This window comes from Sturnus vulgaris, chromosome Z (assembly GCF_052056855.1).
Source record: "Sturnus vulgaris isolate bStuVul1 chromosome Z, bStuVul1.hap1, whole genome shotgun sequence".
Taxonomy (NCBI): Eukaryota; Metazoa; Chordata; class Aves; order Passeriformes; family Sturnidae; genus Sturnus; species Sturnus vulgaris.
Window position 1 is genome coordinate 39,570,480 of NC_142283.1, and position 26,509 is coordinate 39,596,988.

The window sequence follows — 26,509 nt, forward strand, 5'->3', positions numbered from 1 at the left end:
CCTGTATCAAGGAAAAAGGAATATCACAAACACACTTAAAATCATTACTAGCTTCAAAACAGTGTGATTTAAAAAATATTTTCCTATAGATTTACTTTCTGGAATCATCTTAATCAATACTGAGGACAGATAGATGTTTTTTTTCTCCACTGAAACATGCCAGAAATGTCCTAATTTACTCTAAATTGCATCTGGCATTCTGGTATCATCAGACTACTCCAGGCACTCTAGCTATTGAAATATTTCCTGAGGAAAAACTACTTGACCTGTCAACACAATTATTGTCCTATTACAAGGCAAACAGATGCTTAGAAAAAGTACCAGAGCATTCATGTTCTATTCAGGGCTTTTTTACAAAAGCTTCTGTACTGAGTTCATGGAGGAGCATTAATCACCAAAAAAGCATTCTTCACTGATGCTAGGAATCTATTGTCTCTCTTATACAGCACCTTTCTTTTGGGACTCCCATGTCTTTGGTAATCTTTTCACATGCCATAGTGTTCTCTCTTATAAGGTTTTTCTTCTTTGATGTTTAAAAAAGCTCAGAATGATAGTGTGATAGAAAAAAAAAAAAAGCCAGATATGTATGGGTTACAAAAATTCTTTGCCTGGAAGTAAAAATCCTATCATTTTCACACATATTAAAAAAGAAACAAACAACCCAAAAATCCAAAACCAAAACAATTATTTTTGTAGTTTTAGAAAAAAACACCAATGAAAACTACTTACAGAAAAAAGTGAGCCTTATCTTCTACATCTTTACCATGCTCTATTAGTCATTCCCTTACCTCCTTTTCCACTCTTACACTGTCACAAATGCAAACACTGTCTCTCACTAAACACGCCTCTAGTCAAAGCAAGAATTTCAGACCTAAAATGGGTAGCATCATTTGTATTGGGAAGCCTGCTCCCTTTTGGACAAAGTACTCAACTGTGATCAGTCCCTATTAAACCACCCTATAAATAATGGAACCACTAGGATGAGCTACACCTACAGGAAAGATTTAAGACACTGCAGGCAGACCCCTATTTAATCTCCCAGTTTCTTGCTGTGACAAGATGGGAACAAACTTCTCTGGGCACAGACAAATCTTTGCCAAGACCAGCTATGGCTCTGTAGTGACTGTGGAATAGTACAGGTATAATTGCTTCTTTCCAATGCTGGGGAAAAAAAAACAAGGAGCAAAAATAAAAGGGGGAAAAAAAAAAGCCTGTGCTGGGGTGCAGTTACAAAAGTCTTACTCAGGGAGCCTTACCTTCCTCCTTTCAAGAACTACTGAGACATACATATATACATACTTATATACGTATATATATATACACACACATACACACATATATATATGTATGTATTTGAATATGTATGTATGTATGTATATGTATGTATGTATTGTTCCTTTATGGTTTTATTTCAAATATATATTTTCTTTCCAGAACTACAGTAAAAAGTGAAACTCCTTTACATCCCATAGATCCCACTATGTGGGATGCCCAGAGCAAAACAAAAAAATTATCATCTTTCTTGCAAGAAATCACAAAAATCACTAAAAAGAGATTGAACTGACTAGTCAATGGCCTGCTCATTTTCAGGTTCAAAGTTAGAGTGACATTAAATATGACAGCATAGCATGTTGCCAAGTGGAATATATTTTCATTTATACATAAGAGTTTTACAGAAACAGAAATAACAAAACTGTTAGGACAAGGCAGTGATAGCACAGTAAAACAAAGACACATCTAGCTATCACTAAATTTCCCCCCAGCCCCAAATTACTCTAAATTTTCTTTCAAGGTTCACTACGGTCTATTATTTTTCACAACTCAAAAAGAAGTTCCCAGAAAAAGATCTACCAGAGTACTATACCAAAAACGTTGATTCAAAACATTCCTCTTTCTCCAGGAAGGTAAAACCTGGAATAACTGTCCAATTTCCAAACAAACACAAAAAGATGCCTTGGGCAGAGCGCTGATGATACTGTGAATTTTCATTACCATGAGAACTGAGAAAGGCTGGCTTCATCCAGAGGGATCAGGGTCCAAGTGTGGATGGATCCACAATCCATAACTTTGTTTTTCCTTCCTTGTGACATTTTCAGCAAATTTGCTGGTAAACAAGGCATTTCAGAACTAAAGCATTATGAATTCTAGAAGGAAGCTGCTACAATCAAACAGAAGGTGAATAAAAAGCTTCATCCATTAAAAAAAATCCAGGAGAAATTCAACATTATTACATCCTTCTCAAAGTTTTACAGCCTTAAAGGACTAAGATGAAATGCCACATTTCATTCAAAATTTCAGATAAAGGCCACTGTAGTCTTACCAGTTGGCAGACCCAAAAGATAGGTTTATTTTACATTTCAGTAAGTGTCTTCATTTAACTTTTTTAAAACCAATAAATGTTGCAGGCTGACATTTCCAAAGCTATTATGAAACTATGAACTCCCCTTCTTAGTGCAGGTCTGTCTCTACTTAGTTCCAAGTCTAGAGGCTACAGATGTATAAATTATCTCAGTTTCTCAGCCATGAACATTAGCCTTCACTTACTCTTAAGCAAATAACAAGCCAAGAACACTTGGACCCAATTATATTTCATTTTTTATCTGAAATTTATTGGTTTATCTTTAGAATTGCTAAAATCTTTGCTGAATAAATGCCTTAATGGACTGGCTTTATGAGTCAGACTGACAAAATCAGGCAGGTTCCTCTTTCAGGCCAAGGTTATTTTGTCATCTGAAACAGTCTGCAGTATCCTGCTTTATATATAAAGCTCAGAAATTACTGCTTTTCATACTTCTACAATAGGCAAGCTTCTATAAAAATGAATAATTAGAAATACAGAAACACAGCATTATTTGGGTTAGAAGGCACCTTAAAGATCACATAGTTCCAGCCCCCTGTCACCAGTCCAAGTTGCTTAGAGTCACATCCAATATAGCCTTGAATACTATCAGGGATGGGACATCCATAACTTCTCTGGGCAACCAGTTCAATTGCCTTAACACTCTCTGAGAAAGCATTTTTAGGCTAACAGCATTTTTGTTAGGAAAGGAATGCTTCTCTTAAAAAAATACTATCATCCAACAATTGCACCAGCGCTTCCTGACTAGGTTTTATGAGGACACGGGCATCATAAAAGACAGACTGCATTGCAAGAGACTCGTCATAACAATTTGTGCATCAGCCAATCAACCATCCAGAAAAGATGAAGTCTGTATCTCCCCCATATCAAGATTTATCATCAGAACAAGCTGCACAGATAAAACTTACTTCTCACTGGTATAAAGAGAGAACAGTCTCTTAACACTCAGGCACTCATTTTAGCCAGCAAACAAATTGAAACCTAACTTCTCCTCTCACACAAAACATAGAATGTTCCAGAAACATTACAGAGAGAGCGAGAGAGAAAGAGTGAGAGGGACAGGGAGAGAGGGGGAGGGAGAGAGGGGCAGAGATAGAGAGAGAGAGAGAGAGAGAGAGAAGGTATGATGCCTTTCCTCCCATCCTGCAAAGTAAGCCCATTTGTAACCCCTGGACCAACTAAATACTCCTCACAAGGCCCATTTATCACTCTGGGCCGAAGAAGGATGCACCTGGCCTCAGCGTGCTGCGGGTCAATAGGCAGTATTTCCCTATCTCTTGCATGACAGACTGACAGGCTGGAAAAAACAGCTCGTAGTCAGGCCTCTTTTTTCATGGTGTGCTGTTCTCCACACAGCATCAACAGCTACATCTCTAAATGGTCCATCGGTAATTGTCACTATGGATAGTTGCTATGTCAGGATAACAAAAAGCCACCATCATTTGATGAAACTTGTCTCTTGAAAGCTAGAGGCAACTGGATTTCACATTAGCAACATCTTGGCCTCAATATGCCCCTGCTGCCAAGTGAACACAGCTCTGTGTCCTTTTCAAAAAGCATGTTCCAGTGGGCTTGAGTTTACTCATCCCATATTGGGAGTTTCCCCTGCACTTTGGTGCATAGGAATACCTGCAGACCAGATTTTGATGCATTTATTGGATGACGACAGTCACACAGTTGTTCAGGGCACCTGAGGCAGAATGAGATTTCTTGCCAACTGCACCTGATAACTGAGGACGGAAAGGTTACTTAAAGCCTCGTTCAGAGCCCACTTGTTCTCTCACTTATTTTAAGTAATTGATAATTTTCACTTCACAGCAGCAATATTCTCACTGATTCAAAACATAGCTAATCTAGTTATCCAATTTTCAAAAATAATCTTTACTTAAACATTCTGCTTGCTTTACAAACTCTTGAGCTGTGGAATTCATATGAATTCTATGAAATGTAGCAGTGACATTTATAACTTTATGCCAAAGTTGACATTATTTGTGCTGCTTCCTTTGTTCTACATTCCCCATATTTCAGATATTGAGCAACTGGGTTTAATAAAAAATATCCCTGCCCATGGTAGTGCAGTTAGAGATAAATTATCTTTAAGGTCTATTCCAATTCAAACCTTCCTGTGATTCTATGATATCAAAGATTAATACCTTGACAGAATTTAAGGTTTGGGAGTTTTTGCATATATTGAATTTCTTGATTCAAGTAATCAAATTTGGTCTCTTTCCCAGAGTAGGGACTTAGCCATAAGCAACTGCTTGTTACACACATACTAGCTTCCTTTCCTATGCACTTTCCAAAGAAAATAATTAAAAGATTTTAGTTGAAGGTTTTCTGTAATTCACTTTACAAGAATTTTAGTGGGAAAGGATTATCTTTATAACATATTTCTAACCTCAGTTTTTGAATCTGGATGAAGAAAACCAACTTTTCAGGCAACCCTATCAAAAAATCAAGAAATCCATTTCGTAAAAAAACATGCAGACAATTGTTTTAAACTGAGCTAATCCTGAAATTGATACTAGAACTTCTAAAAGCAGAACTACGCACTCAGTGGTCAGCAGCAACACACATTTTAGCATTTAGATCTAGCATACCATGTTCTCAGTCACACTGGCTTTAGCTAAGACACATATCATCTTTGTATGTTCTGGATGCTATTTCTTCTATAGGCTCTGGTGTTAGAAGTTTTGTGGTTTCTTCCTCTTTCCCCCCCCACTCTTACTTAATTGTTTTATACAAACAGGGGGAAAAAATAAGAGAATGGCTCTCCAAAAGGGTAGAGATAAGCTGTGGCTGATGCATGAAATGGTGACAACTTACTCATTTTACTGAATCTGTTGTTTAAGATAAGGCTTTGTGATATTAAAATATTTGAGAAATTCCCTGTTTCCCTGGTACATATCCTACTCTAACACTTCCTGAATGTATTTTCTCTAGTTCCCTCCAATCATGATTGTGTTTCCTACCAATTTCACCTCCACCTCTAGCCTAGATAATGTGTCAGGGATTTACACGGCTGGACTTACATACTATCATGGAAAAAGTACTGCTTCTTACCAAAGCTTTTAGCACCTCATATCTTACTTCTGCTCAGTGTCAGTGCTGAAAAATTCCTTCTACTGCCCCTGTCCACTTTTAAAGGAGGAGAAGTTGTTATAATTTTTACTGGACATTTTGTCCATTCAAGACACCTGGAAATCCATATCTGTTTGGATGAATGCTGTCTCAAAGCAAATGATGGCAAAACTGGAGAAATGACTGAGTAGTCCAAGCTGGTCAACCAACATATTCCAACATCAGTTTGCTACACACTGAGTGTTAGAGAAACTGGACAAACTATCTATAACCATACTCCTATATGCTGGTTATTTAGGTTCTAATACATGTAAATTTTTAATTAGTTGCTCTAGTACCTGGTACAAAGGGAAGGCTTGGAGCATTTTGCATATCATAGAATCATAGGGTAGCTTGAGTTGGAGGGACCTTAAAGATCATCTAGATTCAATCCCCCTGTCATGAGTAGAAACATCTTTCACTGGACCAGGTTTTCTCACAGCCCCATCCTGGGGGGCCCAGCCTGGCCTTGAATATTTACAAGGATGGGACACCCACAGTTTCCCTGGACAAACTATTCCAGTGCCTCACCACCCTCACAATACATAATCTCCTCCAAATATGTAATCTAGACCAACTCATTTTAAGCCATTCTACCTTGCCCTGTCATTACATGTTCTTATGTCTTTCTCGCGAATTTCCGTCAGGTACTGTAAAGCTGAAATTAGGTGATCCTGAACTCTTCTCTTTAAGAGGCTGAGCAATCCCAATTCTATCAGCCTCATAAGAGATGTGTTCCACTCCTCTATTCACCTTGGTGTCCCTCCTCTGGACTCCCTCCAGCAGTTCCGTGTCCTTCCTGTGCAGGGACCCCAGAGCTGGGTGCAGGGTTCCAGCTGGGGTCTCACCAGAGCAGAGCAGAGGGGCAGAATCCCCTCCCTCCCCTGCTGCCCACACGGCTTTGGATGCAGCCCAGGACACGTTTGGCTTTCTGGGCTGGGAGTGCCCATGGCTGGGTCATGTCCAGCCTCTCACCCACCAGCACCCCCAAGTCCTTCTGGGCAGAGCTGCTCTCCATCTGCTCATCCCCCAGACTCTGTTGGTACTGGGGTTTTCCCTGACCCAGGTGCGGCACCTTGTACTTGATCTTGTTAAATCTCATGAGATTCCCATGGCCTCACTTCTTAAGCTTATCCAGGTCCCTCTGCATCGTATCCCATCCTTCAGGTGTGTTAACAGCACCACTCAGCTCAGTGCTACCTAAAAATTTCTTGAGCATGCACTTGATCCCTTTGTCTGTCATTAATGAACATCTTAAATAACAGTGGCCCCAAAATAAATATACTGAAGTAACTTTAAAATATTAGCATACCTCTGAGTCTCAAAAGTATTTTTTCTTTCAGTTTCAGAAGAGCAACTCTTAAGAAGTCTCATTAATCATTGTATGTAAAGGCACAGGAAGTTATAACCTAATTTCAAATTTGGAATACATACACAAACTACAAAATTGTACTTTATTTCTTTGAGGCAGGCAATATTTCTGTGTCAAACATGACATTTATTTATTAATTATAATTTGCTACAGCAAATCGTGTAATTTTTTCTTATTGGTTCAGGGCATACAGGCTCCTTCATACTTCTTGCATTTGCAATGGTGATGTTTTCCAACCACCCCGTTATGCAGTGAAGAAGTCAGTGGGAATGCTTTCCTCTGCTTAACTGTATGCCTTACTCCATGTCATGAAATTAAAAGGTAAACAGTATCAGATATGTATGCTTGCTGCTGGAACCTTAAAATAAAATGTAAATACTAAGCAAGAGCTTTGTGATCAAATTATTCTGCCATGCCTCAAATAAATATCAATAATCGTGTGTTGTACTATCCTACACCATACAAAAGACAAGGGAAGGATACTGCAAAGCCCAAAGTTTCTTTTTCTCATGAGAGGGGTTTAAAGGCTTAAATCCAACAGCAGAAATTAATAATGTTTTTCTGGAAAAGTAGTACAGATATTAAGAACCTTCTTTTGTAAAAGCATTTCTAGAAATGCCACTGAGACGTCTAGTGAGCTGACCTCTCCTCCTCCACCAAGATTTTCTTCTTTTGTCGAATGCAAGCAAAACCACATTAAATTGAACTACAAAATTGTTTCTCTACAATGAATTGATATTTTACTTTTTCTTAAATTAGAAATTAATAAGATGATACTGTAAATCCCTGCAAGAGGAGAAGTTTTCATTCTTATGACAACATTTCTACTGACAGCCACAAACATCTGCAAGTCCATGTTCAGGTTTGTAACAGATACCTTGAGTGGAGCTGCTTGCCCCAGTGCAGCAACTCACTTAAGCACATGTTTACATTCAAGCAAAAAAGAACTAGTTTTTAGAAGCAGCTAGCAGTTTATGTCAAGCACAACATAACAGATTAGCAGAGTAATTTGGAATGATTTTTCTGCGATTATTACTCACATTCATAGATAACTCTTGTATTCCTTGTAATTATGATATAAACCCTGACAAGTTCCCCTTTTCATCTGTGCCGTTCTAGAGATAAATACATGCAATTCAGGCCGATTCTGGCACAGTCTGTGTAATGTGCAAACAACAGATCTTGGGGCACTGACCCAAAAGTCTATAAAGCTGGAGAAAGGATAACACTACCTAGAATTCTTGTCGATTCAGATGGAAACAGAATTTCTTATACTCATAGTATTCAAACCAGCAATGGCATTGGACTCATTGTTTTCTGCTAAATATTGCATCTTGAAAAAGGATTAGGAAGAAAAAAAGAAGCGTGATTTGCAAAAAAAGGAGAAAATTATCATTGAGAGACCATGATTTCTGAATGCAGTATACATTTCAGAAGTGATTTCTCTCACTTCCAATACTTCTGTCCTAACAGATACAGAAGAAAAGATGGGAGACTAAGGAAATTACTCTAGATTTTTTTGCCTTTGGCTGTTGGTATCTTCAAAGGTGCTTATAGACAAGCATTGTTTTGTGCTAAACATAAACTGCTAGCTAATTCTAAAAATAAATTTGTTTTTGTCTTTCTGTGACTTCAGATCTAATTTTTCTCTTGTATCAGAATTGCAACAATGTGCAAAGGGGAAAGCTACACAGTTCACCCTTGCTTTGACTGAATGCTAATATTTTTTTAACTGAAGAACCAGAACACATCAACTGTATTTATGATGGTATTTTGTAGTGGTTTCAAGTGATTGTGAAAACCAAAAAATGATATACTTTTAGCTGTTTCAGCCATTTTTAAAAGAATCACGGCTAATTTCAAACTCTTTTGTTAAAATATACAAATCTATGACTATAATTTTTCTCCCTCACAAGACAACTGTCATAATATAAAGAACATTCAAACTTCCTCATTTATCTCTCAGTGCTCAACAGAGGGATGAAAAAAAAAAAAAGTCACAGTTCCTCTAAGGGGACCGCCTCAATCTACACTGCTACAACGCATGGCCTCCAAGCCTGTAAAAATACAGAGCTTTGCATTCAGAAACCACATGCATCTGCACTGGATGGCTGTGTCCATGGATTACACCCAAGGATTCAACCCAAGGGCTCAGGAGATCTATGCATCTGTGGATAAAAAGAGCATGAAAAAAAACCTAACGGAAAAGAATATTTAAAAACACTATAAACTGTTAATGCCCTAAAGAAGAAAAAATTTCATTTTAAATTTACTTTAAACAATTGTTTTATAACATATCACACAACTTGGCCAGACTAGACTTGCCACTCTTCTAATGGATTGTTTCATCTAACAAAAGTCTTGTTTTACTTTGTCTAAAATAATACCACTTCAAACAAATCTAGACAGCTACAACATAAAGTGCATGCAGTACAGTGCTAACAAAGATAAATGAATAATGCTGGGAGAACTCAAAAACAAAGAGAAATTTCTCTGGCACCAGTTTTGTAGAATCGACTACTAGTGATACAATAACCAGAGTTGTTTACTTGGAAACAAAATAGGGAAGTTTGGTAAGAAAACCTTCATTTTTAAAGTATTTTTTCTCAGGCATAAATCTTTCACAGGCTATGCACCATTCAGACAGTAGCCGTACTTTTGTGTACATTTGGCTCTGTTTGAAACCTGCCATCACAGAGATGTCTGCAAAATCCATTTTATTTTGCAGCTAAGTTTTAGATTTAAATTCCTGAGATGCTGGGCTAGTGGCATTTATTTTTCGAAGCACTGCAATATAGAAAGGTTTCAGGCTGGCGGTGCGTTTCCAGCCGCTCGCTCCCACCCCGACAGGAGTGTCCCTCTCTCTCTCTGCCGCCTCTCCTTAGGACTCTCCGCGTCCCAAGCGCTTCATCTTCCCTCCCGCCCGCTGCTGAGCGCTCCTGCTCTCCTTTCTGCCGGGGTCTGCGGCATCCCCAAGCCCGCACCAGCGCTGCTGCCCGCTCCGGCCCCAGCCCCTGCCCTTGCCCCGGCCCTGGCCCCGGCCCCGGCCCCGGCCCTGGTCCCGGCCCCATCCCCGGCCCCGGCCCCAGCGGGGAAGGGCCGGTGGCCCCGGGCCGGTCGCCCTCCAGCTCCGTGTGCTGGCTGCCGGGGCCGCTGCTCACCGCTGCCTCGGGGTCGCTGGGCTCCGCGCCGCCGCCTCCTCCCGGCAGGCAGCCCTCGGGCGGGCGGCTCCGCCGTGCCGAGCCGCGCCAGGGTGCGGCCCGAGTGGGGCCGGACCCTCTCTTAGCGCCGCCGGATCCGCCGCTTCCTCGTTTTCTCTCGCAGCCGTGGCCACTTCCTCAGCGCGGTGCGGGCGAGCGCTCACTCCTCTCCAGCGAGGGCGGCCGCCGTCCCCCCCGACCCCTCTGTGGGGCGGCGGCCCCGGCCTGAGGGCCGGGCACCGCTGCAGCCCCCGCACCTGCCGGCGTCGCTTCTCCCGCGGGCGAGGGAGCGTCCGTGTGCCCGGACCCCGCGGCACAGGCTGCTCGGGACCCGGGACGGGGGTCCGGGGTGCCGCCTGACGGGGCTGTCCTGGGGACCCCGCCGTGCAGAGTCTCCTTGGGACCCTGGCTTGGGCTCCTTGCAGCGCCTGCGTCGCCTCTGGGGCATCTGGCTTTGGAAGAAGGACGTGTCATGACTCAGCACCACGCTGGGGACAGAGGATCGAAGTGTGTCTGTTGCGGGCTTCTCGGAAGGGAAAAAACGAGTGTGTGCGTACAGGTGCACCCGCCGATTGCGAATTGGTGAATTCTGGAATACTGAAGATGTGTGTCCTTTGGTGCTTCGTGTGTACTTCGCCGAGAAAAGGACTCTCAGAGGGTTTCCTTTTCGAGCGGCACAGGGGCCTGCCATAGCACAATATCACCCTTCCTGCTATATTTCACACAAAAGAATTCTCCCATATTTTTATCAAACATTTGTAGCAACTCCAGCTGTGAAGGAGACTCCAGTGTCCCATACACTTAGCTTGAAGGAAAGTGCCTCTTCAAGGTCTCCTCAGCACCCTGTGTGGGGAAATTAATTCGTGTGGAAGATGATTGCCCAGCCCAGGGACAAACCTGTCCTGGTGCGGGTCACGCAGGAGTGAGTGGCACACGGAGCCTTGGGTGAGGCCGCAGTGGGCAGGTCTCCTTCAGCCGTGACTGTGCTGCATGACACAGTGCGGTGTCCCGTGATGGGCAGTGCTTGCAGCAGGAAAAGTCCACTTCCTTCTTCCCCATAATAAATTGATGTTAGCACTCAAGTGGGATACAGGCATTATTTTCAGTCCAAACACTGTCTGTCTTTCCTTTTTTCAAAATGGACTGTACACCCATCTGATATTCAGTAGAGCTGCCAAAATTCAAATATCTCATATTTCGTGCCATTTAAAAAGGTCTCAGGTTTTGGTTTGTTTCAGTGAGACTTTTGGCAATTGCTGTAACGGCAGTACATTTCTTATTGGCACTGTCTGCATGTTAGAAAAAAAAAAAAAACTTAGAAAAAGTTATTCTTAGACCTGTTTTCATGGTATTGTTCTTCTCCTATCAACATCCAAGTGTGAGCAGATTTGCAGGAAAACTTTTGGAAAGTCATTATTGGACTAAGAACTGTATTTTAAGGGGAAGTCTTATCTTAAATAGGTGAAAAAAATCACCAGTATTGCATAAGCAATTGTACTGGACCTTGCTGGGAGGGAATTAGCATTCATTACAGCAGCCAATATGGTGCTATAACTTTGATTTTGGCTAAAAGAGGATTGATACCACGCTAATAATTTTTCTATTCCTGTACACTAGTTGCACAATGTCAAGTCTTTCTCCACTTTTCATTCTATCCCTGTCCCCAGTATGTAAGCTAGAGGTGCCCAACAAGCTGGGAAGAGACAGAGCTGGGACAGTTGCCTGCAACTGAACAAAGGGATAGCTTTAATCATGATTTGCACTCAAAACTGGGGACGGATGAAGAAGGGTGGAAGGATGTGGGCTTCTTCCAAGGCAGCCACTAATCTGATATTTGCTGGTCATCACTGTGCTTGTGGGAGGTGGTGAGTGACCAGCTCTGCATCATTTGGTGTGGTTGTGATGTTGTTTCACTTTTCACCTATTAAGCTATCTTTATCGTGACCCATGGCTTATTTTGATCTCCTTACTCTGTCCTCAGTCTTGCTGGGCAGGGGGAATTGAGCATTTGGCCATGTGGGTGCTTGGCTGCTGGTCAGCTTAGGGCACCAATGGAGGTGAATTCCAGTAAGCAAAGCAAAGAATTTTCAGGCTGTCCTCAGTTCACTTTTTCTTTCATTTCATATGAAATTTAATACAAATTCTATACAAAATAATAGAAGTTCTGCGATATTGATTTTTGGTAAGGTGCTCACAAGAGTGGAGTATCTTATTTAATGTGCTACATGTAATATTATATATTAGCATATCCTAATACATTATCATTCTGAAGCTTTCCTGTGATGTGTGGCCAGCTCTATTTAAGGCCAGTAACCAATAAAGTAAAATATTTATTTCTCCTTTTTTTCTGGAAATGTTTAATAAATGTAAATCTGGATTTTCTGAGAAGATCCTGTAAATTTGTTGATTTTCCTACCCAACATGAATATATACAGTAGAAATGAATAATTTTTACATGGTTTCCAACTAGCTGTGCAGTATAATAACCGCAACAGTTAACTTTGTAGTACTCTATACTTTTTGGGAGTATCTAAGGGACTTCCAATGCTTTCACTATGGCAATATATTTTGAAAGACTTCTGCTTTCAGCAGTTATTACTGTTTGCTTAAGAGATTTATTAGGATATTCTCAAGTCTCATTTCTTTGCTACACTGACTCCAGGATCAGTAAAATTTATAAGAACAAATTATGCAACTGAGCCTCTCCAAAATTTGCAAATTTGTAGTTATAAAGTGTCTATTCTCTTGCCTTCCTTCTGTCTTCATTGTTACCGGGACTGGGTGGTTTGGGGAAAATACAAGTAGGTATGTTGAAATACAACTTACTTCAGCGAAGCTGCCATACTGAGATGTTATTTTTTATTTCATTCTCCAAGAGGGAATTTTTAGCTTGTTTTGTGTCCTACAAGTGTAGACAACTTTTGCAGACGCTGTTTGCCCTGGCAGAATTCTGCTTGAGAACAAGGGGTAGTACTGTGGCTTACCCTTCAGGGAATTACAGGCTGAAGGTGAGCATTTTCTGAAGCGCAATCTCCATTTCTATGGTAGGGAACTCTGAAGTTAAACTGACACTTTGTTGTCTGATTAAATGTGAAATTCCCTAAAATGCATAACAACAAGAGATACACTGCCACAGACAGACAATTTATTTGAGGTTCAAATTCTCAACACGTGATCATACCTACAGCTAAAAGTAAAGGGTCTCTATGATAGAAGAAGTTAGTGTCAGTAAGCTGGGACTGTACATCTCTACAAAAAGAATGCAGTAGTGACTCATTTTGCTTAAGACATATAAAATTTCTACACAGATCATTGAATTCAATGATGGTTTGAGCAAAAACATGTGCTATTTGGGAGTTATTTATTATCTACTTCATTTTAATTTTGATGGATGATTCCTTCTTAGCACAATAGCAGTGAACAACATTTAGAGAAAATCAAGAGTCAATAGCCTAAAAGCAATGTTGTGACAGAAAAGCAAATGCCATAGGATCACAGAATAGTTTGGATTGGAAATGACCTTAAAGACCATTTCAATCCCCTGCCACAGGCAGAGACACCTTTCACTACAGATACCCTGTATTACAGTCAGAAAAACTGAACTGGACCAGAAGATTCAAAAAGGACCATAATCTCAAATCTTTTGGCCTTCTTCTGTTACCCAAGGAGTTGCAAAGAGCCCTATTTTATATAAGAACCAGGCCTGAAATATTTCATAGATTTTAAATATATGTGTGCCATAAAATGTTCACTTACTTACAGATGAATAAGTGGAAAACATTAGCGGTAATCCCTAGGGGATACTCAGTACTATTAAACAGAAGGAAACTGGGGAGATGTCCAACAAATTAATTGAATTGCCTGCTCATTGAAAGACTCTATAAATTATGACTGTTTTGATTACATACTAATTTACTTTTTTGACCAGAAATGTCAGTAGCAATAATCTTTGCTATATGAAATCAAGAGTAACAAGAAAGTTCAGGGCTGTGAAGATATTTTCCTTATTAGTTCACCGTAATTGTAATTATATCTGTGTTATTTAATATCTATATAAATATAACTATTTTAGTACTATATTTTTTGCATTCAACAGCCACATTTATCACCTTTCCCCTCTATTTTTACCTCGAAACAAGAAATGTGTCACATTTAAAAGTGTTGATAGTTTTGTTCACCAGTGATTAAGAGTAGTTGTAGGATGTACTTTTTACGCATTAAAGAGTGTGATATGAAGCGATATGATGTCTAAATTTAAAATTTTAGGTGGGACAATGCAGGCTAAAATTCTAGGTGGGACAATGCAGGCTTTATGACTTCCGTTACTGCATGCCCATGACTAGTTGCTGGTTCTAGCTTTTGTTTTCATAGAAATGATGTGTCTATTTAAATGAATATTAAAGAATGGTAATTCTATGAAAACAATGGCTGAAAGAAGGAAAAGCATACACAATGGCAAGTTATGATTGGACAAAAATGAGGGCTTTTTTAAAAGTAAATATTTCTGTAAAAATAATTACTAATTGTAGCACAGAAAATAACTATGGCAGCAGGCAACAAGGAGATGATAAACTGATTTTTAGGAAGATTTGAGCAAAATTCTTAAGAAGAATTAGTAGTATTAGTAATCTCTGCTTTGAATGAAAACCACCATGAAGATGTAAAAAAAAAAAAAGAAAAGAGGTAGGATACATAATCACCTTTTAACTGTCAGAAGACTGAGTAACTATGGGGGGGATTCTGTTTCAACACCATTTCCGGGGCACTTCAGTAAAATGCTGGATATGTATGGAGCCTCTGACAACGATCTTGGACTGCCACAATCAGCAAAAAGTAAAGTGTTGGAAGCCTCAGTGTCAGTGCTGATGATTGCATTGACATGAGGTTACATCCTCCACAGAAGCCTTTTCTTTCAGCATTGATTGTGTACACAGAGCATGGAGGGCACATTTTCTTCATCCTGTTCCATTTGTGATTCCCCCTGGTTGCAGGATCAGTTAATGGATGGGATAATCCACCTTTCCTCCTCTTGTGTACTGTAATGATTTATGCTTAAATGGGCATCCCTCTGCTGACATCTTAGAAATGCAAAAGCAGGGCAGTACTGGATGGAAACATACTGTGAGGGGGCACTGCACTGGGCAAGATGTGCAGTATTATTAGCATATTGACATTTAAACATCTCCAATTTCATTCTATATATCCATATATTCATATGGATAAGAAAAGCAGCCACATTTATACTGAATCAAGGACGTAAGTAAACAGAGACAAATAGGTGAAATTTCATCCTTAAGAGATGCAGAAATGAAAATACTAAAAAGTATTCCCATTGTAAGCCTACAAGAGGCACACAAAACTCCTGATTTTTTAGTTTCAGAATCAGCTTGGATGCAGCTGTAGTTTTATTCTCTGTGTAACATTTGTCAGCTGTTTCCTACAGAGCCAGTCACTCCATCTTTGCACTGTGGTCAAGGGTGTTGTACTTGCTTAAATGCAGTGCTGGCACAGGCAGCATTTGTGCATTTCTGCTTTAGTCTATTAAACACTTCTAGGAAATGAATAAGCTGTCACCTGTGGTACTCAGAACTAGTAATCTGAGGTAGACCCACACTGCTTTTTGAAGCAGAAAGAAATACTCTTCTTTGTGAGAACAAGTCGTGGAGACACAGAATATGTCTTTTTGTAAAGCCAGTTTATAATTGTCTCAGTATCTGACTGATGTACAAAAGGCAGATGTACTATTTCTGGGTTGTGCCAACTCTGGAAGAGCTATGAAGCATTTCCACATCACTGCACCTGAACTAATGACTCCTGCAAGATCTGAGCTGACCTTGCATGCCAGTCATATATATCTTCCAGCTGAGCAGCGTGGGCACCTCCAATACAGGATTTACTGTCAAATGAATCAGGCTACAAAATACTATAAAATTACAATACAAAACTATCTGTTAACATAACCCAAATTCCTATATTTACATTCAGAATAAATATTAAGTTAATATCAGAGCCATCATGAATTATTTAGTTTTGATTTGTTTGATGCTGCAAGGTGTCTGGGGTCTTCATGCTGAAGAAATATGTCTGAGATGATGTAGTCCAAGGTAATATCTTGAAGTTGCACAAATGCCTCTTTTCAGTCTTCCATTGTATTTTATTTTCTGACACTTGATTTAGCAGCCTGTCTCTGAATAAAAGCTACACCAAAGTGTGTTAAAAAAAAATCGGAACACTTCCAAATGCTTTGAACATCCCTATCTTATCCATGATGGAATTGATTTGGGAATCCTTGGATTGCAAGAATACATTCCTTTCAATGTACAGGAGGACCAGAAGTTTGGCTATTTAAATTAATATGCCATTTATACTGGTACTTGTTGCCTAATTTTGTGTACACAAAAGAATTTTACCAGAAATAAACTGTACTTCTAACAGCTATTAAAATGCATGCCATCAAAAAGAGATTTTCTGCCAAAAAAGCAGAAGGTTTTCACAATCAGAGATTCCTAATCCTGACATTTTAGGCTGGTTTTCTAGTTTTTCTTTAATCCAGATGATAAGAAAGAAATACCACTTGATCAGGTCTGATAACATGTTTTTCCCTGGAGATGTACAAATACACGCTCACACACTCTCATTTGAAATGTCTTTAAACAGCCTCTAATGTTCTATCTTGGACTAAATCAGTTCGAACCCAAACATTACTTTAAAAACACACTTGCTCACTTGCTTATAGAATTATGCAGAGCAATCAGAAGGAATTAAATCAGCATAATAGCTTTTTTCTTTTTTCCCCATAGTTACACTACAGGAAAGGTGCAGGTGCTCTGTGCAAGAATGGAAGCATCACACAGCCATAGAAAAGTTTTGAGCTCTAGGGGAAAAGATAGGAGCAATACCCATTTTAAATAAAATTGAGAACTCTCAGAAAACTGAGAAATCATAAATATAGGAAGCTGAAAGATCTCTTTTATCTTGCCCGAATAAGAACATGGTAAAACAATCTCAACCAAATTTCTGTCAAAGTTGACTCAAGTGCACACAAAAAAGCATTTGTAGCTCTTTGTGAACTGAAACCATTTGAGATCTCATGGTTTTGAAACAGAAAGCAGAAGTTACCTTGATTTAAATCTTATTTACATTGATGTTATACAACAGTGACTTCTCTGTCTGGTAGACTTCTTAATTATTGCTGTCAAAATTTCCTTTTTTGCCTATATTACATGCTGTTTCTAGACATTTTCATAGTTAAACAAAACTCCTATGAAGCTACACAGTGAAATGGAATGAACAAGCCTTATATGAAAAAGGAGCATTTTCCTAGATTAATTTGCAAACCTAGACGTGTTTGAGAAAAAACCAGCAGTTAAAAAAGCAGCACTTGGGGCATTTAGTCAGACACTGTACTGCAGGTATCCCCCATTAGGGTGGAAGCAGAGTCACCAAACTATGCCTTTCAGCATTAGTCACATATAAATAATGTCCTTCCAGAAGAGTCACAATCACAACACTTCTAACAGTAAGTGAGGGATAAAGAAATAAGGCATGCTATATGTGAAGCATCAAAATATCTTTTCTTTTTTTAGCTTCCTTTCTGCTTCTTCTTTTACTTTTTTTTTTTTTCAAATATATGTCTAAATGTGTGATGCAGCAGGCATAAATAATTAAAAAAAAACAGTTTGAAATTTGGTGTTATTTAAAAAAATAAGTTTGCATTGCCTCTCCGAATCTATGGAGTAAGATGGGTTGGTTTTATCAGGGGATTTCGTTGAGCAAAAAATCTCTGTATATAGCTTGTACATAACATTTTTCAAGTGTAAATCATGAAAGTCTATGTGTGAATGCTGTGCATATTTTCATGTTATAACGGGGAAAATCAGACGTTGTCTTTGAAAACAGGTACACTATGGGAAAAGTTTGGAGGCAGATATGTTCAAAAGACTCCAGATGGCTCCAGACACCCAAATAACACTCAGATCTGTTCTGGAGTGTTGGAGTCTCACTGAAATACCTGGATAGCTGGTGCTTATTTCCTAGTTTCTACCTAGCCTGTTTAATCTCTTGCAAGCCATACAACAGTGTAGAGCCCAGAGTGCTAAACCAAACTGTGTATCTGACCCCTGCATGATGTGTTTACAAGGATGGAAGATGTGCACTGTGGTAATTTCACCAAGATTTTAGAAAGACACTGTAAATGGATGCCATTGCCCAAGATAGTGTTCAGTTATTCTTCTATCTTGCAGCCTTTTAAATAATTTAAAGGCACCTCCATGGTGGTTGCAATTTTTATCAATCTCACTAGCTATACAAGGAAAAGTTTATTAAAAGATGCTGATGGATGATGGAGATTGTGATTTCAAGACTGTAGTTTAGACAAATATTTATACTGTAACAACTTTCCTTGGACTCTGTTTTGAAGAGGCATTTCCATTGCATTTGTGAGATGTACTGTATTCTTACTGGGGACTGTAAACTTTTTCAGACTCACTTTTAGGCCTTCCAAAATCCTTCTAGAAGTATATTCTGGGTACTTTTCCCTCCTCACTTACTTTTATAAAATGCCACTTTATCTTAGTTAATTATTTGTTTCTCTTTGTGGGCTGCAGTAGCTACAGCCAAAGTGCAATTGTTTTTCCAGCTAATTCATACACTTTTTATAGCTTGAAAAATGTATCAATAGAAATTGAGGCAGGTGGTCCCAGCTGGCTTTTGGATCTAAGGAGCCACATAAATTGTTGATTACACTAGTTGGGCATTTCAGTGAATTCAGGGTATCCGGAAGGTACCTCCAGGTGTCTTCATTAAATGTGTTAAGAGAAACAGTGAACTATTGAGGTGATTTTGATTACATGGAATAAGCATTTTTTATGAGAGATTTTGAGGCTAACCCTGTGTTCATAATTTTTAGAGCTGCTACTACCTTAGTTTACAGCATTTATATTGCTGAATATCTCATTTTCTACATTTCTGTTAATATATCTTGTCCTATTTGTATTTCAATGTTTATAAATCTGTGACGAGCATTGTTTTGAAATTCCTAGGATCTCAGCTGTGTGCATCTAAATTGCTATAAGGCATGGTAGATTCATGACCACAGGGAGAGAACATTTACTTTCTATGATTCCCTACATCCATTCACGCACATGTGCAGATTTGGAGTACCCAGCATACTTCTCTCTGTCTCTTTCTCTCTTCCTGTCTCTCCATAATATATATTCTTCTTTTGTCACATTTGTGGTCTTGTAAAATGAACAAGTTTTTTTCAGTATAGTAAATGTCAGTGAAAGGTCAGCACAGTTTTTTGAACAACTCGGCCATATAAAAATACAGGCTGCAAATATAACTGCCTTTGAATTTCTATTCCTCAGTAACACCCTATTGTACTCAATACAAAATTTTGTTGCCTTAGTGTGCTGCATTAGACCAACTAAGGTAATATAATTTTGTATTGAGTACAATAAAGTACAGAAAAATATTATGTCAAAGCATCAAATTTATTTTTAGTTGTACCAAGTCAATAAATACCTGTATGATTCGACACAGGCAGGCAGCACAAAACCATGGCTGAAATGCAGAGTACATTTGTTTCACTGCCTCGCTAGTGGGAGAATCGTAGAGCAACACCCAGAGGTGTTGAGAGACACTCAAGCAGGGGCAGAGGCACCATCGGGCTCAGCCCACAGTAGTGGCTGGTGGGACTCTTGTTTGTGCCCATTTATAAAAGATTCATGCACCTGTAGTTTACCACACTGCTGTGACCTCCCTTGTATGTTTTTTTTTACCTCTGACCTTCGGTCTTCTCTTGTCTTCTCTTTTCCCAAGACAGACAGCTCAAGCATGCCAATGAGGGTGCCTCCAAATCTCTCCAAACACCACTGTTATCTCTGCGCAGAAATTCAACTTCTCAAAACAAAGTACAAACAGTAGTAGGCATACAACATGGCATTTCCCACACTATTATTTTTCAGGCTTTGATATTCCCAGCTGGAAGATTACTTGAGATAATTTACCATCCTCCTCACCATTCTTCTGCTTTAAACCCCTTCTTCCCAACAACATCTAATTCAGAAGTTCAGCAATACTTTATAGTGCGACTCCACAAGGTAAGTTTCTGATTTATTTTTTCCATTTATTATTATTTATATAACATCAAGGAAGTGCATGATAATACAGGGATTAATACAGAAAATCCCCAGCCCTGTGCATGTAAGAACAAGCATGACAAATAATAATGTTCATATGTGTAGATAGGAACAATATGAAAATAAAAAATAAAAAGAAAAAAGGTAAGATACTTTGCCTAAAGAACAGTATACATTGATGTGAATATTGAAATAATACAATAAAAGACGGCTGAGGTCACAAAATTTAATATTTGAAGGTAGGAAATGCTAGAATTGAAGATCCTATGCAGTGTTTTAAGTCATCCTGCTTGACTGCATCTGTCTTCTGAAATTGCATGGCCTGCAAGCTGTCTTTTCCAGGAACCCTGACTTATAGCATAGATAGGGTAGACTTGGTCTGGTAGTGAATCAGATTGGATAGACATGAATTTTGCTGATGAAATCCATTGAGTTTTTTAGCTGGATTAGACACTATTTGACGAATGAAGATTTTGCCTAAGAAGGAAATGATAAACTTTATATACACATAGTCTTTTAAAGGACAGTAATTTTGAACTGATCATTCTCTGTGCCTACTCTCCACTCTGACTGAGAGATCCTTCTGTGTGACAGTTTACTGCTCTTTCAAAGAGGAAGGCCCTTCCTCCCATCCAGCTCTCCTCCTCCCTGCCTGTGCTGGGGAGGCAGTGTCTGCCTGCACAAGGGGTTTAGGAGGACAGCTGATGTCCTGTCAGCCTGGATTATAGCCTACTGCACTGCACATGTTGATCGCAGATGAGCATTAATAAAAAAGAAATATTGGCTTACAGAATAACCACCCATGCCCTCATGAAGTGAATGAAGCAGTGGTCTTGCAAAAAAAATTGTGTTTACACAATTTGGGATTGTGTATTATACAGCATGCACCTAGCGGGTTCATAGTGGGTTACATGTGAATTTAGTCTTTAATCTTATATTTTGGGATCCTAGATTTGTTACTGTAATGCATTACTTGGCCAGACTAATATGAGAAAACCATTACATTTCTCACAAAATATCCCATAACATTTAATCGATCTTTATTTCACTGTACAAAATACTATAATTCATCACTGAATAGCTGAATAGCAAAAAACCCCCTTTATTCTAGCATTCTGAGGGGAAAACAAACTGCTTCTGATAAAGTTTAAATTAAATTATGAAAGATCCAATTTTATGCAGACAATGAAGCATGTAAAAAATCATTGTTAAAGGTCATGGTCTGATGAAGTTATAAACAACTGACATCAAGGCTTTCTCGAAAGGTCATGAACTTCAGTGCTAAATAGTGCTACAACTCCATCTACAGTATTTGCCTTTTTCTATTTTATATTCATTTTTTCCGATGGGTAAAATTATTCAGAGATTATTTCAGGACTTGAATGTGAGAAGGAGGAAACACTAAGTCTTTAATATGACTTTATTTTTTTTCCCAAATGTTCTTTTATGTTTCACAAATGTTCTTGAAAGCGGTCCTTGTAAATTTAAGGGCCTACAAGAACATTTGTGAACTGTGTGATCAGCTGAACTGTGTCTTTCCAGGAGGTCAAACTGAAGAGAGTTAATATATACATCAGGTAAATATGAGTAACAGGAAATGGATGGCTGATGATTGGTGTTTTATACAGAAGTCTTTGTCTACTTGAAAAAAATACAGAATATTTTATCTGCAGAATTAATATCATTACGTTCTCAAAAGGTATTTAACTGATACCCCATTTGTTAGTTTTGTAGAAAATAGAGAATGATGGATAGAGGGATCTGTGTATACTGGACACAAACAGCAATTAAGCAGAGTTTTACCAGAGGTTTTTTGAATAGTGTCACCAAGTTGAAATGATGCCTGTCCTGTGAATCAGTTAAGCATCTTTATCCCATACTGTCAGTCTAGTACTGGTAGTTACTGCTATGTCCATCAACAGTTTCTCTCCTTTTGATTTGCCTTCTTAATGGATTGTAGTGCTTGATCGCTTAATAGGTACTCAGATGCTGAATGCTAAAAGAGTGGATGAAATAGACCTTGGTGTCTAAAACTACTTTTGGAATGCACACTTCAGTCAGTATGAGATGGCTGTATATAATATTTAGTTATGCAAATATTTTTTATTTAAGAAAAAGCAAATATCAATGAAGAAAAGTCAGCTGGTGTGGTGAAGAAGACTCCCCTAATGTCATTTTGACCTCACCATAACCATTGCTCATTCACAGAAAGAGACAATAACAACACACTGCCTTCTCACTGTGCATGCATTCCTTAAGGAAATTGCAGTGTGACAAAAAGGATCACCTTGAAAATGCGAGCGAGGCAGAGAGCTGTATGACACAACAGTGCACTTCATCACAATAAATCTCTGTCTGCTGCTGTTTTATCTTTAAAATGTGGCAGCTTAGACAAAGTAGTCTGGACCAAAAAGAGCACAAAAAGCCATAAGGTGGTTCGAGCTTCCCTAGCAGTAGTGACAACTTCTACAGTCCTTGTCTTATATACTTAGAGGTGTGGTTGAGTACACAGTTACACAGAGCTTCAGGCTTTTGCTCACAATGGAGCTCTTGGCATTGTCATCTCTCTGCACAAAGTATTTATCCAATTATTCCTGAATATGAAATATGTTTAATAAAAATTGTAGGTGAAAGCTGAAAAGGTTGGAAAACAGTATTAGATTTCAAAACAGAGAACAGATTGGAGAAATGTTTAGGAAAACTTACTCAATTTTTGACATAAAGCAATACCAGAAACTACATAAATATCAATGGCACAAATGAGGAAGAGTCAGCTAAAGATAAGCGTTGCTCTGAAAGTGATCAAGATGTTATATTTTATAATAGCCTCAGCGTAAATTAAAAATATCATGATATAACTAAACACATTGTACTGGAATTTAAGAGAAGGAGAACAATCATCAAGTCATCTGGAATACTTCTGCTCTAAACAGCATTACTACAACTGCGGCTGGAGTGCAATTTTCAGTTGTCAGCACATGTAGTTCCAGAAATATGTAAAGACACTGTCTAGAGCACAGTGATTAAGAGGTAGTCCAGTCCAGTCCACAGAACTGGTGAGAGATCCAGGAGCCGTGACCTGTGGGGCTATTAGCATGAACAAAAGACTTAACTAAGGACAATGACCTTTATGTAACAGAGGGAGTATGGAAAAGGAAAAGAAACCGTCTATCTGTCTGAAAAATAGCTAGAATGGGAAACAACATGTCTAAGCTATAGCCAAAAACGTCCAGGATAGAAATAAGGAAAAACATTCTAATAAGGAGGACAGTGAGTAACTGTGATGAATAATATGGAGAGGTTGTGGAATCACTGTCTCTTAAAGTCTGCAGAACAATTCTCTGGCATATACCTCATCCAATCCTCTTCTGGTACAGAAGCCTGACACGGAAGACCTCTTGCTCTTCCTTCCAGGTTTCATTTCCTACTATTAAGTTTTACTTCTACAGTGAATTTGAGGTTAATAGAGATCCATAATAGATTTATTTTTGTTCCCAGCAGGCAGCTTATAGCACTCGTAGCCCCAGCCACAGGCAAATGTTCACAATCCTTAGTTGTTTCCTGATTGTGCATGGAGTAAGTTTATTGCTTTATTTTGTTAAAGAGATATAACCTAAAAAATACTCTCAAGGTGATACTTTGGTATCTGGAAGCTACAAATTGCAAAAAATAAACTGTAAAGTGTTCCAGCAAGCCCTATACATGTACACTGGTAACATCACTTTTTGCAGATTTCTTCTATTACCATCATATCTTCCAGCAACAGTACTGGAACAGTGGTTTGCTCCATCTTTTGGAGTCTTATGCCTGGGTGAAAATATGAATCTGTTGGAACAAAATTCTGAGATAAAATGAGTGTGTCATGCTTGGAGGTAGACTGCTTGAGCAGAATAATTTGTGACGTGTTGTGATGCAAATTTATACAGTTTATATTCTGCATGAAACTCAGTATTAATCCACGGCACACAGAAAGGGTGAGAGTCATCCCATCTAATTCTAGATATCTTTCATTATCTAAATGGTATGTATACCTAGGAAAGACAAGTCAGCCAGAATCCAACAAAGAAGGAATGGTGTGCTGAAAGATGACCAATTACTTTACTGGAAAAAACTCATTTTTAATTATTTTTCTTTTTAAAAACTGGAAACAGTTTAGCTAAATGTCTAAATTCTAAAAGGCTGAAATTATGTGGGCAATGATTTCTTCTTCATTGCAGCTGAATGAACAAATGTCTAACTATAGGTTTACCTGTGGAATCATCTCAGTTACAATGTTTAGGAAGGCAGATCACACTGTTGAAAGAATACCCAGCTAAAGTTATTGGACATACATTTTCACACATGTGTTTCTCTTATTCATAGGCTTCTAAAATCATGTCCTAACTTACATTTTTTAATATAAACTGTTGAGAGACCAAATTAGAGGAATAAATTAATTGTATTTAGATAGGGATTTGATTAAGATAGAAAACTGTAGCTTGCTTGAGTTACTGAGGTAATCTCTTTCAGTGAAGTGGGGGACCATTCCCCTGTTAATTATATAAAATTGCATATTCTGTCAACTATGTACATTTCTGTAAGTGACTACAAACATTCAAATATTTGTAGTTACTTACAATAACTTTAAATAACTTATTTAAAGTTAAGGCATCAATTTATCTATCAAGTAAGCATCAATATTAAATATTGTATGATAAATTTTTCTTAGTATCGGCAGTTGTGAAGACAAGAGTGCAATTACTGCTTTAAATAAAGGAACATATTAATTTCTTCAATGCCTGAGCTAATTTGTATTGTCTAAAAAGAAAATACTAGCTTCTGCTTTGGGCTACAATTTTTGCAATCTGAAAGAAGGTCAGCGTACTTATATGAAAAGTCAGACAGGTTTACTGAGTTTATTTTGACACTGCATTTGCTTTCTTGGATGTCTTGGCTAGGAGGTGTGTCAACAAAAAATAGAGATTCAGAAGACTCTGCAAGATTTAACTTGACAAGCTCTTATTCTCTCTCTACATTTTTGTTTTCTTAATGTTTATTTTTTAACATGAATAAGAAAATCACTCAGCCAGGAGGGCTGGCATTGATTGAACAAATGGATATCCCACACCATGTATTGCCTTGCTCAGCAGACTAGGGAGGAGGTTGCCATGAGGGCTGCTGCCAGGGGCTGGCCAACTTTTGGTTGTTTGGCACTCAATAATTGTTTTCAGTTGTATCACTTGTCTTGTTTGGGTTTTATTGCTCACTCTTTGTTATTTCCCTTTAGACTAAAATACTGTGAGTATTAGCATTAGTATTTGTATTATTTCTATTATTATTTTATGTTCATTATTAAACTGTTTTTATCATAACTCACTGGTTTTCTCACTTTTACCCTTTTGATTCTCTTCCCTCATGCCTTTTGGGGGGAATGACTGAGCAGATGAGCATGGGCATAGTTGCAAGGTGAGGTTAAACTATCACATGGAGTATTGCTGTTTCTGGATTACAGGGAAAGATTTTTATTCAGAATATCGTCATACACAGCATGATAGCCAAAGTAATTTAAAATAATCAGCAAAGCACCAGGCAAAGTGTAAGTTCTAAAGCAGTGTTTTGGAGTGGTCCTGTGATTCACTAGTATCTTAGTGAATTAATAAGAAATACTTGCATGTATTATCCATAGAATAGAACTGGGTAAAGAATCAAAATATCCTCAATTCTCATTTCCCAAATGTAACCTCAGTTGCAGTTTCACCTCCTGGTTTACAACTCCTTTTATAATACTCACTTCTGCAAGTTTATTTTCCTTCAGTTCGTCCCTCTATTGGGACAGCATGCCACAGCCACTTGCCACAGCCACTTGCCACAGCAACTACCAAGATCATTATCTTTATCTTGGGAACTACTGCTTTTGATGCAATATCTTAACTAGCATTTCAGACTCTGTAGAAATTAATACAATATCCAACTGACACCTAGAAGGCAGCTTTTTCAGACATAAAATTGTTGCTATTTAACTCTTGTATTAGTCCACTGCTTCATATTATACTCCATAAATTGTTTGTCTCCTCTGTGAGCATAAAGAGTATTCTGCTGTGTCCATTAGCCTTTTATCAACATTCCTTCAGGCAGATATGTTGATGGTGCTATTCAGAAAAGGCTTAAAATGAGGACTAAAAATTCTCAATTCTAAGGGTTATTTCTTTTTTCATCTAGGTTAAAAAATACTTATACAGTCAGATGTCTGTAATTGTTGCATAGATACACACATTTTATAATACTGTCATCAATGAAGTACCACTTAATAGGCATCATAGAGTCTTCATCTTTCCTC

The 26,509-nt window shown here is 38.5% G+C and overlaps 1 protein-coding gene across 2 annotated transcripts in view; it reads right to left on the minus strand.

The window, feature by feature from the left end:
- SYK (spleen associated tyrosine kinase) overlaps nt 1–10,265 on the minus strand; it is a 46,993-nt gene extending 36,728 nt beyond the window's left edge. For both annotated transcript variants that reach the window (XM_088156640.1, XM_088156638.1), the window contains exon 1: nt 10,013–10,265. The gene's annotated coding sequence lies outside the window, so the exon portion shown is untranslated. The remainder of the gene's footprint in view (nt 1–10,012) is intronic.
- Nucleotides 10,266–26,509: the final 16,244 nt, after the last annotated feature.